The 16852-nt window shown below is 42.2% G+C and overlaps 1 protein-coding gene across 2 annotated transcripts in view; it reads left to right on the top strand.

The window, feature by feature from the left end:
- The window catches only part of GRM8 (glutamate metabotropic receptor 8), a 1775795-nt gene that overhangs the window by 964208 nt on the left and 794735 nt on the right, over positions 1 to 16852 (top strand). The gene's annotated exons all lie outside the window — the stretch shown is intronic.

Raw genomic sequence — 16852 nt, 5'->3', positions numbered from 1 at the left:
GTGTGCGTGCTGATAAGGGCAAATTGAGGACTCTTTCCTACAGGCAATTACGTCAGGTTAAAAGAGCAGCGGCAAAAAAGCCTTGTCATAGCAGCAGACAAGTTTTTGAAGCTGCTTGTGCCTCCAACGTCCCCCGAACAACAAGATGCAGGGTCCTTCAGGGGTTTGCAGCTGTGCATACGCCATCCTGTCGACCTCCTCTATCCACTTCACACAAGCAGAAACGGCTCCAGTGGGCCAAACATTACATGAAGACTGATTTCAAAACTGTTTTGTTCACGGATGAGTGCCGTGCAGCGCTCGATGGTCCAGATGGATGGAGTGGAGGATGGCTGGTTGATGGACACCCCACGCAAACACGGCTACAGCGCCAACAAGGAGGAGGTGGAGTAATGTTTTGGGCTGGAATCATGGGGAGAGAGATTTTCGGCCCCTTTAGGATCCCTGAAGGCGCTAAAGATGAACTCCATAATAAATGTGGATTTTCTCAAACAGCACTTCCTGCTATGGTTCAAGAAGAAGAACCGTGTATTTCACAGCAAGATCATTTTTCTGCATGATAATGCACCATCTCATGCTGCACATAAAACATCTGCATCTCTGGCTGATATGGGCATAAAAGGGGACAAAATTATGGTGTGACCCCCATGCTCCCCTGACCTCTACCCCATTCAGAACCTTTGGAGCATCATTAAAAGGAGTGTCTATGATGGCGGGAGGCAGTTCACATCTAAGCAACAGCTCTGGGAGGGTATTCTGTCCTCATGCAAAACAATTGAAGCAGAAACCATCCAAAACCTGACAAATTCAATGGACGAGAGAGTTCAGAAGCTCCTTTCGAACAAGGGGTCCTATGTGAAAATGTAACATCACCTAGAATAAAGCTTTGAGTTGAAAACTGTTTGATTTCAGTTTCTAACAACCTGCTAATGCTTATAATTTCAAAAATGACCATTTTTTTGGTCTTTATTAAAATGAAAAGGTTGATCGAAAAGTTTGGGGGATCTAAGAGTGTGGCAACCCAGTAGTCATGATTACTTCGAATTCTGACAATATGAGGGTCATGCTGCAGGTAGTGCAGCAAGAAGGCACTTATGTGTCTTGCGCATCTCGGAGCCCCAAAATTATTTTCCGGGCTAGATGCAGCTAAAAATTATTTTTAATTTTAAATCTGGTGGAGCTTATTATAGATGGCCTAATAGGATCAGTGCTGCACACTGCTACAAAGCCCAAATTATTTTCCAGTCAAGATACAGATAAACATGATTAGTAATTTGAAAGCTTAAAACGGTTGGTAGGGTGATTTTAAACAATCATCAAGCTTTTACTCTCCCCAGGATGACACAGGGGTAGAAAAGTCGTTTCGGATCCATGATTTGTTCATCTTTATGAACATGAGTCTGTCTACATTATCAGTGGAGAGCCGCGTGCGCTTACTGTCAGCACACCACCAGCAACGCTGAACACACGTTCAGACAGAACGCTGGCTGCGGGGCATGACAAGATCTCCAAGGCGTAAGTGGCTAGCTCCGGCCATTTATCCAGATTGGAAGCCCAAAAAGAGCAAGGGTCCAGTGACACAGTCGTGGCTTCAATGTTTACTTGGAGATACTCCTGTACCATCGTCTCTAGGCGTTGACTATGTGTCAGACTTCTTGTCTCCTGTGGCCTTGCAAAGGATGGGCTAAAAAAGTGGTGAAATGATTCCGCAAAATTGATGTTACCACCAGATAATGTGGTTCTGTTACGGTTTGAGTGCTGAACACTTGACGGTCCCACGGTTGGCAAGTTGGAACTGTGAGATTCACTACGTGCACCACTGGTATTTTGTGGAAAAGCACATGTAAGATTCTGCAACAGTCTCTGCTGATACTCCTGCATGCGTGCATCCCTTTCTATGGCAGGAATAATTTCTGCAAATTTACTTTTGTACCGGGGATCTAACAGTGTGGCAACCCAGTAGTCAGGATTATTTCTAATTCTCACAATTCGAGGGTCATGTTGCAGGTAGTGCAGCAAGAAGGCACTCATGTGTGTTGCGCATCCAGGAGCACCAAGTCCCTGTTTTGTTGGTGGCAAGGTAACAATCATGCTTCCTTCCTCTGTCCTCTCCCCCCAACCTCGCACAACAGAAATGTGACCAAGGTCTCCCTCATCTGATGAGTCTTCCATCAGTTCGTCCTCCACTTCTTCCTGGGCTGCTGCACCTTCCTCACTAGTTTGGCTGCTACCATGCGCCCTGGTAAAACCATCTCCCCCACCCTCACATGCCTGCCGCCTTGGTGCTGCCGACCGTCTGGACCTTGCAGATGTTAGCCCTTCCGCATACAACTCCTCCTCCTCTACTTCCTCCACCTCCTCTTGTGCCACCACCTGACTCCGAATTCTGTTTAACATGTGCTCCAGCATGTAAATCACCGGAATAGTCATGCTGATAATGGCATCGTCAGCACTAAACATCTTCGTCGCCATTTCAAAACTGTGCAGAAGGGTGCATAGTTCCATGATCTGAGACCACTCCTCCAGCGTGATTTGCCCCACCTCTGAATCTCGTTGGCCCAGGCTATACGTCAGAACGTATTGCACCAGGGCTTGTCGGTGCTGCCACAGTCGCTGCAACATGTGCAGAGTTGAATTCCACCGGGTAGGCACATCGCATTTTAGCCGGTGAAGTGGCAGGCCCAACGACTTCTGTAGAGATGTAAGTCGCTAAGCTGCGGGATGCGAACGGCGGAAGTGAGCACACAGCGACCGTGCCCTCTGCAGAAGGCCATCTAGTCTGGGATAGTGGGCTAAAAATTGCTGGACAACCAGGTTCAACACGTGAGCCATACAAGCACGTGTGTGACATTGCCCCGGCGAAGGGCCGCACCCAGGTTTGCAGCATTGTCGCACACGGCCTTCCCTGGTTTCAGGTCCAGTGGAGACAACCATTCATGAAATTGGTTCTCCAGAGCTGACCACAACTCCTCAGCTGTGTGACTCACATTTCCCAGACATTTCAATGTAAAAACCGCCTGATGACGTTGAGCCCTACTGCCAGCATAGTAAGGAGGTGTGCAGGATCCCTTCTGCGCAGTTAGAAAGCTTGTGGCATGACCAGACAGGCTTTGGGTGCAGGTGGAAGACCGAGAGGAGGTTGAGGAGGCAGAAGCAGTGGAGGAACTTTGACATAAAGAGGATTGACGCACAAATCGTGGGGACGGCAAGACTTGGACAGCAGCCCCTTGTCGTGCTGTCACCATAGTTACCCAGTGCCCAGTCAGCGACATGTAACGCCCCTGTCCATGCCTACTCGTCCAAGTGTCTGTGGTGAAATGCACCCTGTCACACACAGAGTTTCTCAAAGAAGCGGTGATGTTGTGTGCGACATGCTGGTGGAGCGCAGGCACACCTTTCTTTGAGAAGTAGTGCCGACTGGGCATCTGGTACTGGGGCACTGCGACGGACATAAGGTCTCGAAAATCCTCTGTGTCCACCAGGCGGAAAGGCAGCATTTCTGTAGCCAAGAGCTTGCAGATGGTGAAATTCAACCTCTTAGCTTTCTCATGGCTAGGAGGAAATGGTCTTTTACTTGTCCACATCTGAGGGACCGAGGGCTGGCTATTGTGCTTAGACGGGGTTGATAAGGGTGTCCCCGGCAAACTGCCGGTCTGTGAGGAAGATGCAGGCGGACATGTTAGGTTGCCTTGATCCAAAGGTGGTGCTATCGATGTCGGACAGCGCTCAACACCAGCTGCTGTTACCACCTCCAAAGAAAATGATGACCTGCCAATCACGCTGGCTGTTGCGGGTAAAGAGGTGGCAGGTCTGCGCCCCAAAACAGGTGTGACTGCTGTCCCCCCAGTCACAGAGGATGAAGAGGCCGCGGATGCACAAGATATGGCAGACGGTGGTTGGCCCGGCCGGCTAGGCCGCATTGTAGCACACTGAGCTTCCCACTGCAACTTATGCTTCATGTCCATGTGCCGGTTCATGCATGAAGTACTCAAACTATGTATTTTTTGGCCTCTACTTAGCTTTTGCTGACAAATGTTACAGATAACACGAGTTGGGTCATCTTTATCGATCTGAAAAAATGCCCAGGCTATGCAAGGCTTAGCACCCATGCGACCTGAAGAGCCACCACGACTTGTGGTGAGAGGCAGAGTTGTGTTTGAGGATGCAGTTGTTGACGTGCTTCCAGTACTACGTCTCTGTCCAGGAAGGCGCAACCTGACCTCGTCGTCACTAGCATCTTCCTCCACCTCCTCTGCTGACCTCATCTCTTGGCTGACTGTGGGTTGACAGTAAGTGGGATCTCCAACCTCATCATCATCACCCTGTGTGTTATCACACCCGTCGTCCTCAGAGCCAACCTGTTCCTGCCCTGACAAAAAACTAAAGTTGTCGCTCCAATCAGGTATTTGAGTCTTATCATCGTCTTCCTCATTGTCTCCACCAACAGCAGTTACAGTTTGGGAATGAGGGTCTACATTATGGTCAGAACATTCTGCGTCTGGTCCTGGATCCGACTCATAAAGATTCTGGGCATCAGTGCAGATTATTTCCTCGTCTGGATTCACAGAAGCGCTGGAGTCGACCTCTGATTCCCAGGCTATAGTATGAGTAAACAGCTCTGCAGACTCAACCATCTGTTCTACCTCATACTCAGATGGGCAGCTGGAGATTTGGGAGCTGTGAGGAAGCAAGTGCGATTTGGGTGACACCTTTGAGGACTGGAGTATTTGTGATGTTGAAGTTGATGTGGAGGAGAGCCCACTTAAAGGAGCACTTGATATCCGTTGAAGCACCTGCTGTTTTTGTGCCTCATCTGGAATTTGTAGCGATTGGCGTGGCCGTAAGAAAGGGATCTTATCACATTGTCCGCTAAAAGAAGTAGACATTTTAGTTTGGCTGGAAGATGGTCTTCCTTCTGCAGATGTTACTGTTGCTTTAACACCTACCCCACGGACACAACCTTTTTTCCCCTTCCCAACATGCCTATTCCCCTTTCCACCAGCAGCAGGCCTTTTTCCACTCATTTTGGTGGTTAACTAATTCACAACTCTGGAGTTGTTTGCACAAAAAAACAATGGATGGTAACCGAGCAGAGCTGAGTGGCCAAATTGTGGTATTAGGCCAAAACTATTGGCTGGGTTAGATGCAGAAAAAAATATATTCAGTTTGCAACCTGATGGAGGTCAGTATAGATGGACTAATACAACAAGTCCCACACACAGCTAGAAGCCCAATATTTTTTCAGAGGTAGATGCAGAAAAAAATATATTCAGTTTGCAACCTGATGGAGGTCAGTATAGATGGACTAATACAACAAGTCCCACACACAGCTAGAAGCCCAATATTTTTTCAGAGGAAGATGCAGAAAAAAATATATTCAGTTTGCAACCTGATGGAGGTCAGTATAGATGGACTAATACAACAAGTCCCACACACAGCTAGAAGCCCAAATATTTTTTCAGAGGTACTGTAGATGCAGATAAAAATTAGTTTTAATTTGAAACCTGATGGAGGTCAGTATAGATGGACTAATAGAGAAAGTCCGACACACTGCTAGAAGGCCAAATATTTTTTCAGAGCTAGATACAGAAAAAAATTATATTCAGTTTGCAACCTGATGGAGGTCAGTATAGATGGATTAATAGAACAAGACCCACACACAGCTAGAAGCCCAATATTTTTTCAGAGGTAGATGCAGAAAAAAATATATTCAGTTTGCAACCTGATGGAGGTCAGTATAGATGGACTAATACAACAAGTCCCACACACAGCTAGAAGCCCAATATTTTTTCAGAGGTAGATGCAGAAAAAAATATATTCAGTTTGCAACCTGATGGAGGTCAGTATAGATGGACTAATACAACAAGTCCCACACACAGCTAGAAGCCCAATATTTTTTCAGAGGTAGATGCAGAAAAAAATATATTCAGTTTGCAACCTGATGGAGGTCAGTATATATGGACTAATACAACAAGTCCCACACACAGCTAGAAGCCCAAATATTTTTTCAGAGGTACTGTAGATGCAGATAAAAATTAGTTTTAATTTGCAACCTGATGGAGGTCAGTATAGATGGACTAATAGAGAAAGTCCGACACACTGCTAGAAGGCCAAATATTTTTTCAGAGCTAGATGCAGAAAAAAATTATATTCAGTTTGCAACCTGATGGAGGTCAGTATAGATGGATTAATAGAACAAGACCCACACACAGCTAGAAGCCCAATATTTTTTCAGAGGTAGATGCAGAGAAAAATATATTCAGTTTGCAACCTGATGGAGGTCAGTATAGATGGACTAATACAACAAGTCCCACACACAGCTAGAAGCCCAATATTTTTTCAGAGGTAGATGCAGAAAAAAATATATTCAGTTTGCAACCTGATGGAGGTCAGTATAGATGGACTAATACAACAAGTCCCACACACATCTAGAAGCCCAATATTTTTTCAGAGGTAGATGCAGAAAAAAATATATTCAGTTTGCAACCTGATGGAGGTCAGTATAGATGGACTAATACAACAAGTCCCACACACAGCTAGAAGCCCAATATTTTTTCAGAGGTAGATGCAGAAAAAAATATATTCAGTTTGCAACCTGATGGAGGTCAGTATAGATGGACTAATACAACAAGTCCCACACACAGCTAGAAGCCCAATATTTTTTCAGAGGTAGATGCAGAAAAAAATATATTCAGTTTGCAACCTGATGGAGGTCAGTATAGATGGACTAATACAACAAGTCCCACACACAGCTAGAAGCCCAAATATTTTTTCAGAGGTACTGTAGATGCAGATAAAAATTATTTTTAATTTGCAACCTGATGGAGGTCAGTATAGATGGACTAATACAACAAGTCCCACACACAGCTAGCAGCCCAAATATTTTTTCAGAGGTACTGTAGATGCAGATAAAAATTAGTTTTAATTTGCAACCTGATGGAGTTCAGTATAGATGGACTAATAGAGAAAGTCCGACACACTGCTAGAAGGCCAAATATTTTTTCAGAGCTAGATGCAGAAAAAAATTATATTCAGTTTGCAACCTGATGGAGGTCAGTATAGATGGATTAATAGAACAAGACCCACACACAGCTAGAAGCCAAATATTTTTTCAGAGGTAGATGCAGAAAAAAATATATTCAGTTTGCAACCTGATGGAGGTCAGTATAGATGGACTAATACAACAAGTCCCACACACAGCTAGAAGCCCAAATATTTTTTCAGAGGTAGATGCAGAAAAAAATATATTCAGTTTGCAACCTGATGGAGGTCAGTATAGATGGACTAATACAACAAGTCCCACACACATCTAGAAGCCCAAATATTTTTTCAGAGGTACTGTAGATGCAGATAAAAATTATTTTTAATTTGCAACCTGATGGAGGTCAGTATAGATGGACTAATACAACAAGTCCCACACACAGCTAGAAGCCCAAATATTTTTTCAGAGGTACTGTAGATGCAGATAAAAATTAGTTTTAATTTGCAACCTGATGGAGGTCAGTATAGATGGACTAATAGAGAAAGTCCGACACACTGCTAGAAGGCCAAATATTTTTTCAGAGCTAGATGCAGAAAAAAATTATATTCAGTTTGCAACCTGATGGAGGTCAGTATAGATGGATTAATAGAACAAGACCCACACACAGCTAGAAGCCCAATATTTTTTCAGAGGTAGATGCAGAGAAAAATATATTCAGTTTGCAACCTGATGGAGGTCAGTATAGATGGACTAATACAACAAGTCCCACACACAGCTAGAAGCCCAATATTTTTTCAGAGGTAGATGCAGAAAAAAATATATTCAGTTTGCAACCTGATGGAGGTCAGTATATATGGACTAATACAACAAGTCCCACACACAGCTAGAAGCCCAAATATTTTTTCAGAGGTACTGTAGATGCAGATAAAAATTAGTTTTAATTTGCAACCTGATGGAGGTCAGTATAGATGGACTAATAGAGAAAGTCCGACACACTGCTAGAAGGCCAAATATTTTTTCAGAGCTAGATGCAGAAAAAAATTATATTCAGTTTGCAACCTGATGGAGGTCAGTATAGATGGATTAATAGAACAAGACCCACACACAGCTAGAAGCCCAATATTTTTTCAGAGGTAGATGCAGAGAAAAATATATTCAGTTTGCAACCTGATGGAGGTCAGTATAGATGGACTAATACAACAAGTCCCACACACAGCTAGAAGCCCAATATTTTTTCAGAGGTAGATGCAGAAAAAAATATATTCAGTTTGCAACCTGATGGAGGTCAGTATAGATGGACTAATACAACAAGTCCCACACACAGCTAGAAGCCCAATATTTTTTCAGAGGTAGATGCAGAAAAAAATATATTCAGTTTGCAACCTGATGGAGGTCAGTATAGATGGACTAATACAACAAGTCCCACACACAGCTAGAAGCCCAATATTTTTTCAGAGGTAGATGCAGAAAAAAATATATTCAGTTTGCAACCTGATGGAGGTCAGTATAGATGGACTAATACAACAAGTCCCACACACAGCTAGAAGCCCAATATTTTTTCAGAGGTAGATGCAGAAAAAAATATATTCAGTTTGCAACCTGATGGAGGTCAGTATAGATGGACTAATACAACAAGTCCCACACACAGCTAGAAGCCCAAATATTTTTTCAGAGGTACTGTAGATGCAGATAAAAATTATTTTTAATTTGCAACCTGATGGAGGTCAGTATAGATGGACTAATACAACAAGTCCCACACACAGCTAGAAGCCCAAATATTTTTTCAGAGGTACTGTAGATGCAGATAAAAATTAGTTTTAATTTGCAACCTGATGGAGTTCAGTATAGATGGACTAATAGAGAAAGTCCGACACACTGCTAGAAGGCCAAATATTTTTTCAGAGCTAGATGCAGAAAAAAATTATATTCAGTTTGCAACCTGATGGAGGTCAGTATAGATGGATTAATAGAACAAGACCCACACACAGCTAGAAGCCAAATATTTTTTCAGAGGTAGATGCAGAAAAAAATATATTCAGTTTGCAACCTGATGGAGGTCAGTATAGATGGACTAATACAACAAGTCCCACACACAGCTAGAAGCCCAAATATTTTTTCAGAGGTAGATGCAGAAAAAAATATATTCAGTTTGCAACCTGATGGAGGTCAGTATAGATGGACTAATACAACAAGTCCCACACACATCTAGAAGCCCAAATATTTTTTCAGAGGTACTGTAGATGGAGATAAAAATTATTTTTAATTTGCAACCTGATGGAGGTCAGTATAGATAGACTAATACAACAAGTCCCACACACAGCTAGAAGCCCAAATATTTTTTCAGAGGTACTGTAGATGCAGATAAAAATTAGTTTTAATTTGCAACCTGATGGAGGTCAGTATAGATGGACTAATAGAGAAAGTCCGACACACTGCTAGAAGGCCAAATATTTTTTCAGAGCTAGATGCAGAAAAAAATTATATTCAGTTTGCAACCTGATGGAGGTCAGTATAGATGGATTAATAGAACAAGACCCACACACAGCTAGAAGCCCAATATTTTTTCAGAGGTAGATGCAGAAAAAAATATATTCAGTTTGCAACCTGATGGAGGTCAGTATAGATGGACTAATACAACAAGTCCCACACACAGCTAGAAGCCCAATATTTTTTCAGAGGTAGATGCAGAAAAAAATATATTCAGTTTGCAACCTGATGGAGGTCAGTATAGATGGACTAATACAACAAGCCCCACACACAGCTAGAAGCCCAAATATTTTTTCAGTGGTAGATGCAGAAAAAAATATATTCAGTTTGAAACCTGATGGAGGTCAGTATAGATGGACTAATACAACAAGTCCCACACACAGCTAGAAGTCCAAATATTTTTTCAGAGGTACTGTAGATGCAGATAAAAATTATTTTTAATTTGCAACCTGATGGAGGTCAGTATAGATGGACTAATACAACAAGTCCCACACACAGCTAGAAGCCCAAATATTTTTTCAGAGGTACTGTAGATGCAGATAAAAATTAGTTTTAATTTACAGCCTGATGGAGGTCAGTATAGATGGACTAATAGAGAAAGTCCGACACACTGCTAGAAGGCCAAATATTTTTTCAGAGCTAGATGCAGAAAAAAATTATATTCAGTTTGCAACCTGATGGAGGTCAGTATAGATGGATTAATAGAACAAGACCCACACACAGCTAGAAGCCCAATATTTTTTCAGAGGTAGATGCAGAAAAAAATATATTCAGTTTGCAACCTGATGGAGGTCAGTATAGATCGACTAATACAACAAGTCCCACACACAGCTAGAAGCCCAAATATTTTTTCAGAGGTACTGTAGATGCAGATAAAAATTAGTTTTAATTTGCAACCTGATGGAGGTCAGTATAGATGGACTAATAGAATGATGCTATGCCCAAAAGATTTTACTTCACTAGGTGCAGTAAAAAAATTGGTATTCTATACACAGGTGGTATATCTTGCAGCACAGATAGGCTACTCCACTGACTAACACACTCTGCAATAGGCCAAAAAGGATTAACTTTGCTAGATTCAGCCAAATGCTGTGAAAAAAACTTGCACAGCACTGGCACAGACCTGCCTGGCAAAAACTGATAGGAACTGATGTAACCTAGTCCTGAAAAGGACTCCAATTACAATTAGTCTTTACTCCCACAACCTATCTATTTAAGAGCACAGACCTCCCTGATAAAAGTCGTAGGAAATGCTGTAACCTAGTCCTTAAAAGGACTGCAATCACAACTATTCCCTACTCCCAAGCTATCTGTATATTTGTGCGAAAATTGGCTTGAAATTAACAAGGTATAGTGCACACAGCAACAGCGGTGCCGTCTAACACGCAGCTGCAGCAGTGAGAAAATGGTGGCGACGGGGAAAATGGCTTGGTCTTATAGGGCAAGGACATGTGACATACACTGCCAATGACACATGCCCTTGCTTGTGTGAAAAAAAGCACTTCGCTCCGTGTGTGCGCTGCTGATAGGCTGACAGATTGCACCTCCCCACTGCAAATGCGGGAAAGAGAAAAAAAAATGGAGATCTTCATTGTTCCTGCAGAGATCCATCCCCTGCCCCTCCCCCCACCCCGCTGTACACTCAAACTGCGTATTAACATTAATTTTCATCATTACTGAGAAAAAATCCAGTTATGATTTTGGTGCACGAACAGTTATCGAACATAACCTCGAACAGCCGAATTTTTATCAAATTGTTCGTGTTCGCCGAACGGCTCGAACACCGTCCAAAACAGCTCGAATTTGAGATTGGCGAACAGTTTGAGTAGAACAACGCTCATCTCTACTTGTCACTTTATTTGGCAATAACTCTAGAATGTTTCAACATATCCCAGTAATTTTGAGATTGTTTTTCTGTGACACATTATACTTTGTTGATGGTAAATTTAAGTCGATATGTATTGTGTTTTATTTATAAAAATAACAGAAATTTGACAAAAAATTCAAACACTTAGCAATTTTCAAATGATTATCCCTTTAATCCAGATACCATATGAAATAGATAATAAATAACATTTACCATGTCTACTTTATATCAGCACTAGGGATGGGCATACAGTGTATGTTCGGATCCATCAGGTTTGGCCAAACTTAATTAAAAAGCTCAGTTCGGGTACCAGAACGGTTCCGGAACTTGATCCTGAACCCGGACCGCATTCAGTGGTTCCCATGCTCCCATCTGTGTGACAGCATGGGGAACATCGGCTCTGACTGGCGGTAACATTACTGAAGTCACCACCGGTCACAGATGCTGGGTATCGTGGTTCCCACGCTGTCACAGAGAGGAAAGCATGTGAGCCAGTAGCTGTGACCAGCAGTAAAAAGGTTACCGCTTGTCAGGCATTGGCTGATGACTATTACGCTCATCATTGTATACCTGGTCTCAGAAACTGATGAGAGTATTCAGCAGCTGATGCCCATGCAAAGTAAGAAAGATGTTAGTGAGATATTAATGTAGTGCATGTGTAGCTTACTGTACATGTATTTAGCTAATAAATAAAAGAAAAAATGGCATCTGGTCCCTCTTATTTTTAATAACCTGCTGATGGAATGCCGATATCTGGGGGCTGGTGTTATTATTCTGAGAAGAGGTCAATAAATATGGAGTTTCCAAGGCTATTAATATTAGCTCACAGCTGTCTGTGTAGCCTTTACAGGTTATTAAAAAGGGGGGACGCCCCTCAAAATGACATGGGTTCCCCCCTATTTTTAATGACCAGCAAAGGCTAAGCAGACAACTGTAGGCTGATATTGACAGGTTGGAAAGGGGCAATGGATATTGGCCTCCTCCAAGACTAATAACACCAGCCCACAGCTGCCCCAAAAATGGCGACTCCATTACATGCACCAATTTTGGTGCTTAAGTGAGGCTCTTCCCGCTTGCCCTGGTGTGTTAACAAGCGGGGTAATGGTTTTGGGGTTGATGTCAGCTGTGTAATGTCATCAATCCCAGGGGTTAGTGATGGAGAAGCGACTTTCAGACACCCCCATTACTAACCCAGTAAGTAAAAATAAAAAAAACAGGAAAAAAATCCTTATTTAAAAAAAACACACAGAAAATAAATCTTTATTTGAATAAAACAAACTCCCCAACAATTAATTAAATAAATAAACTTCATACCAGTTCGTCGTAGTCCAAATGGAGATCCCACGACAATCCCAGTCTTCTTCATCCAGTCTATGGAGTTCTTTCCAGAAAATGGAGCTGCAGCCATTGCCACACTCGGCCACTATGAACTGAGGTGACCTCAGTAAAGTTATCTCAGCTCACAGAGACCGGTTCTCACAAGGGCAGTGTGAGTGCCGGACTAATGAGTGACCGTGAGTCCGGCATTCGGCACTCCGGCACTCATTAGTCTGGCACTCACACTGCCCCCATGAGAACCGGCCACTGCAGCTGGGTTCTCGCGGAGCACAGTGTGAGACCTGACAGTAGCTCCTGCTCCAGTCTATTGAGCTCCGTTCTCTGAATGAAGTTCCATTGAATGGATGAAGAGGACTAGGATTGTCGTGGGACCTACATATGGACTATGGTGGACTCGTGTGTATTTTCTTAATTTATTTTTTTTAAATAAATGGGGGAAAGAGGGAGATTGTTGGTGAGTCTTTTTTCAAATAAAGATTTTTTTCTGCATGTTTTTTTCTCTTTTTACTTACGGGGTTAGTAATAGGGGTGTCTGATAGATGCTGACCCATTATTTACCTCTGGGCTTGACGTCAGCGGACATTACACAGCGGACATCAACCCCAAAATATTACCCCTTTTGTCAATGCACAAGGGCAAGCACCAGAATTGGCGCATTTGATGGATGGCCTTTTTTGGGGTGGCTGCAGGCTGCTATTTTTAGGCTGAGAGGGCCAAATATCCATGGGCCTTCCTAAACCTGAGAATACGAGCCCCCAGCTGTCTGCTTTAGCTTGGCTCATTATCAAAAATAGGGGGGACCCCACTTTGCTTTTTTAGTTATTGATTTAAATAATAAAAAAGAATGGCTTGAGGGCATCTCTGTTTTTGATAACTAGCCAAGACAAACCAGACAACTAAGGGCTGGAGCCCGCTTGTTATCCAAAAAAGAGGGAACCCCACGTCTTTTTTTTCTTTACATGATTCGCCGGCCAATCACAGCCATGCCAACATGCCAATACTTGACATGGCTGTGATGGGGCTGGAAGCGCCCACACAGGAAAAGCTCATTGATTGGCTTTCCTTGAGAATTCCTTGCTCTGGGTCTGTGCAAGGACAATAGGTGTCCGGTACGGACCTCAAACTTTACAGTTCGGGTTCATCAATCTCTAATCAGCACCATCTGTAAAATCCTCTTTTATTTTGTTAAGATGTCAAATAGTTTAAAAATGTAGCAGTAATTTTTCATGCTCTTCAAGGAAATTTACAAAATGTATTTTTTAGGGACCTATTCAGTTTTGAACTGGCTTTGGAGGATTGATACAATAGACAACCCCCAAAAGTAATACCATTTTGAAAATAGCACCCCTCAATAAACTGCTTTCAGGTAGTTTACTAACCCAACAGGTGCTTTTCACAAATTAATGCAAAGTGATATATTAGTATTGAAAAATGTTACTTTTACCACCTAAATGTTGCTAACTTCTGAACAGGACACTACAGTTGCCAGACTCTAAGGCTGTGAATTGCCATGTTCTGCATCAGGACCTAATCTCAGGACGGCGATGGGGTTAAAGAGGGAGTCTTCACACTCTGTTAACCATCTAGATGCCGTAGTCACTATTGACTGCAGCGTCTATATGGCCATGGTCAGTGCCATCAGTGATTGTGGCTGATGCAGCAGGGTGTCAGCTATAGTGTACAGCTGACAGCTGCTGCATTTTCACCCGTCGGGGGATGCTATTTTCTTAGGTCAGTAAAAATACGTATTGATGGTCACTAAGGGGTTAAGTGCAGCATTCCCTGAGTTTGACATTTTTTAGGCATTTTCCCAGAAGTCCCTATAGCAACTGAAATATAGCAGAAAACAGTTGTACAAAAATCGAATGAGAAAAACCCTGAAACTCATATCATTTGCAAGCATTTAAAAACAGTGTTTCACTCATACTTGTTATCAAACCATAGCAATTACAGAATCATGTATAATAATTACCCATAGGATATGTTCACATGTCTTCATTGAATCCAACATGTATTTTCAAGACAAAAATATAAGACTGACACTCCTCTTTCTGCTATGAATGTGCTGTGGGTTGTGATTTTAATTAGGTTAATTCATGGAATTTGCTGAAATAATACGCATGCTGAAAATTACTGCAATGCAGACAAAATCCCCCAGGATTTTCCATGAATCCTGTCAACAGGGCTATAAAAACCCTATTTGCATGTATTGGAAAGGGGATGGGTTTGAGATTTTCAGCATAAAATCCACATTGTGTGAACATATCCTTAACTTATCCAAGTTCTTCCAAGTCACTTAATTTTGATTAGTGAGACAAAATGGGAAACAGAGACTTCCCTTTGTCATTCATGAAGTCAAGGCAAGAAGCCTTGCTGAACTATGATGGTAGTGTGACGTTAATAAGGAAAAGATTTACAGCAAAATATACTGGTAGCTACTCATGACAGGAACGGTTTTCATAACCTTTGAGGCATAACAGTGACTAGTCAGAGAGAAATATCGCATTGCCTGCAAGTGACATCAAACAAAACTTCATTTTTAAATTCAATTTAATTGTATTTTTGCTGGGGTAATTCACGTTTCATTACTCCTTTTAATTAATGATTTGCTAGCATAATTCAAACAGTGCAGTCACTATACATATTGTATATCATACATACAGTGAGTACGGAAAGTATTCAGACCCCTTTAAATTTTTCACTCTTTGTTTCATTGCTAGAATTTGGTAAATTCTAAAAAGTTCATTTTTTTTTCTCATTAAAGTACACTCTGCACCCCATCTTGACTGAAAAAAACAGAAATGTAGAAATTTTTACAAATTTATTAAAAAAGAAAAACTGAAATATCACATGGTCATAAGTATTCAGACCCTTTGCTCAGAAACTCATATTTAACTCACAGCTCACAGTGCATGTCAGACCAAATGAGATTCATGAGCTCAAAGAAACTGCCCAAGTAGCTCAGAGAAAGAATTGTGGTAAGGCACAGATCTGGCCAAGGTTACAAAAGAATTTTTGCATTACTCAAAGTTCCTAGAGCACAGTGGCCTCCATAATCCTTAAATGGAAGAAGTTTGGAACCACCAGAAGTCTTCCTAGACCTGGCTGTCCAGCCAAACTGAGCAATCATGGGAGAAGAGCCTTGGTGAGAGAGGTAAAGAAGAATCCCAAGATCACTGTGGCTGAGCTCCAGAGATGCAGTAGGGAGATTGGAGAAAGTTCCACAAAGTCAACTATCACTGCAACCCTCCACCAGTCGGGCCTTTATGGCAGAGTGGCCCGACGGAAGCCTCTCCTCAGTGCAAGATATATGAAAGCCCGCATAGCATTTGCTCAAAAACACATGAAGGACTCCCAGACTATGAGAAATAAGATTCTCTAGTCTGATGAGATGAAGATAGAACTTTTTGGTGATAATTATAAGCAGAATGTGTGGAGAAAACCAGGCAATGCTCATCCCCTGCCCAATACAATCCCAACAGTGAAACATGGTGGTGGCAGCATCATGCCATGGGGGTGTTTTTCAGTTTCAGGAACAGGAGGACTGGTTACAATTGAAGGAAACATGAATGCGGCCAAGTACAGGGATATCCTGGATGAAAACCTCTTCCAGAGTGCTCTGAACCTCAAACTTGGCCGAAGGTTCTCCTTCCAACAAGACAATGACCTTAAGCACACAGCTAAAAAAACAAAGGAGTGGCTTCAGAACAACTCTGTGACCATTCTTGACTGGACCAGCCAGAGCCCTGACCTAAACCCAATTGAGCATCTCTAGAGAGACCTGAAAATGGCTGTCCACCAACATTCACCATCCAACCTGACGAACTAGAGAGGATCTGCAAGGAAGAATGGCAGAGGATCCCCAAATCCAGGCGTGAAAAACTTGTTGCATCATTCCCAAGAAGACATGGCTGTACTAGCTCAAAAGGGTGCTTCTACTCAATACTGAGCAAAAAGTCTGAATAATTATGACCATGTGATATTTCAGTTTTTCTTTTTTAATAGATTTGCAAAAATTTCTACATTTCTGTTTTTTTTCAGTCAAGATGGGGTGCAGAGTGTACTTTAATGAGAAAAAAATGAACTTTTTAGAATTTACCAAATGGCTGCAATGAAACAAAGAGTGAAAAATTTAAAGGGGTCTGAATACTTTCCGTACTCACTGTATATTATTCTGG

Source organism: Phyllobates terribilis, unplaced genomic scaffold (genome assembly GCF_046119375.1).
Source record: "Phyllobates terribilis strain yellow unplaced genomic scaffold, ASM4611937v1 Scaffold_11__3_contigs__length_659146591, whole genome shotgun sequence".
NCBI classification, from domain to species: Eukaryota; Metazoa; Chordata; class Amphibia; order Anura; family Dendrobatidae; genus Phyllobates; species Phyllobates terribilis.
Note: the sequence above shows the minus strand (reverse complement) of the source record. Positions and strands in the feature narration are given on the sequence as shown.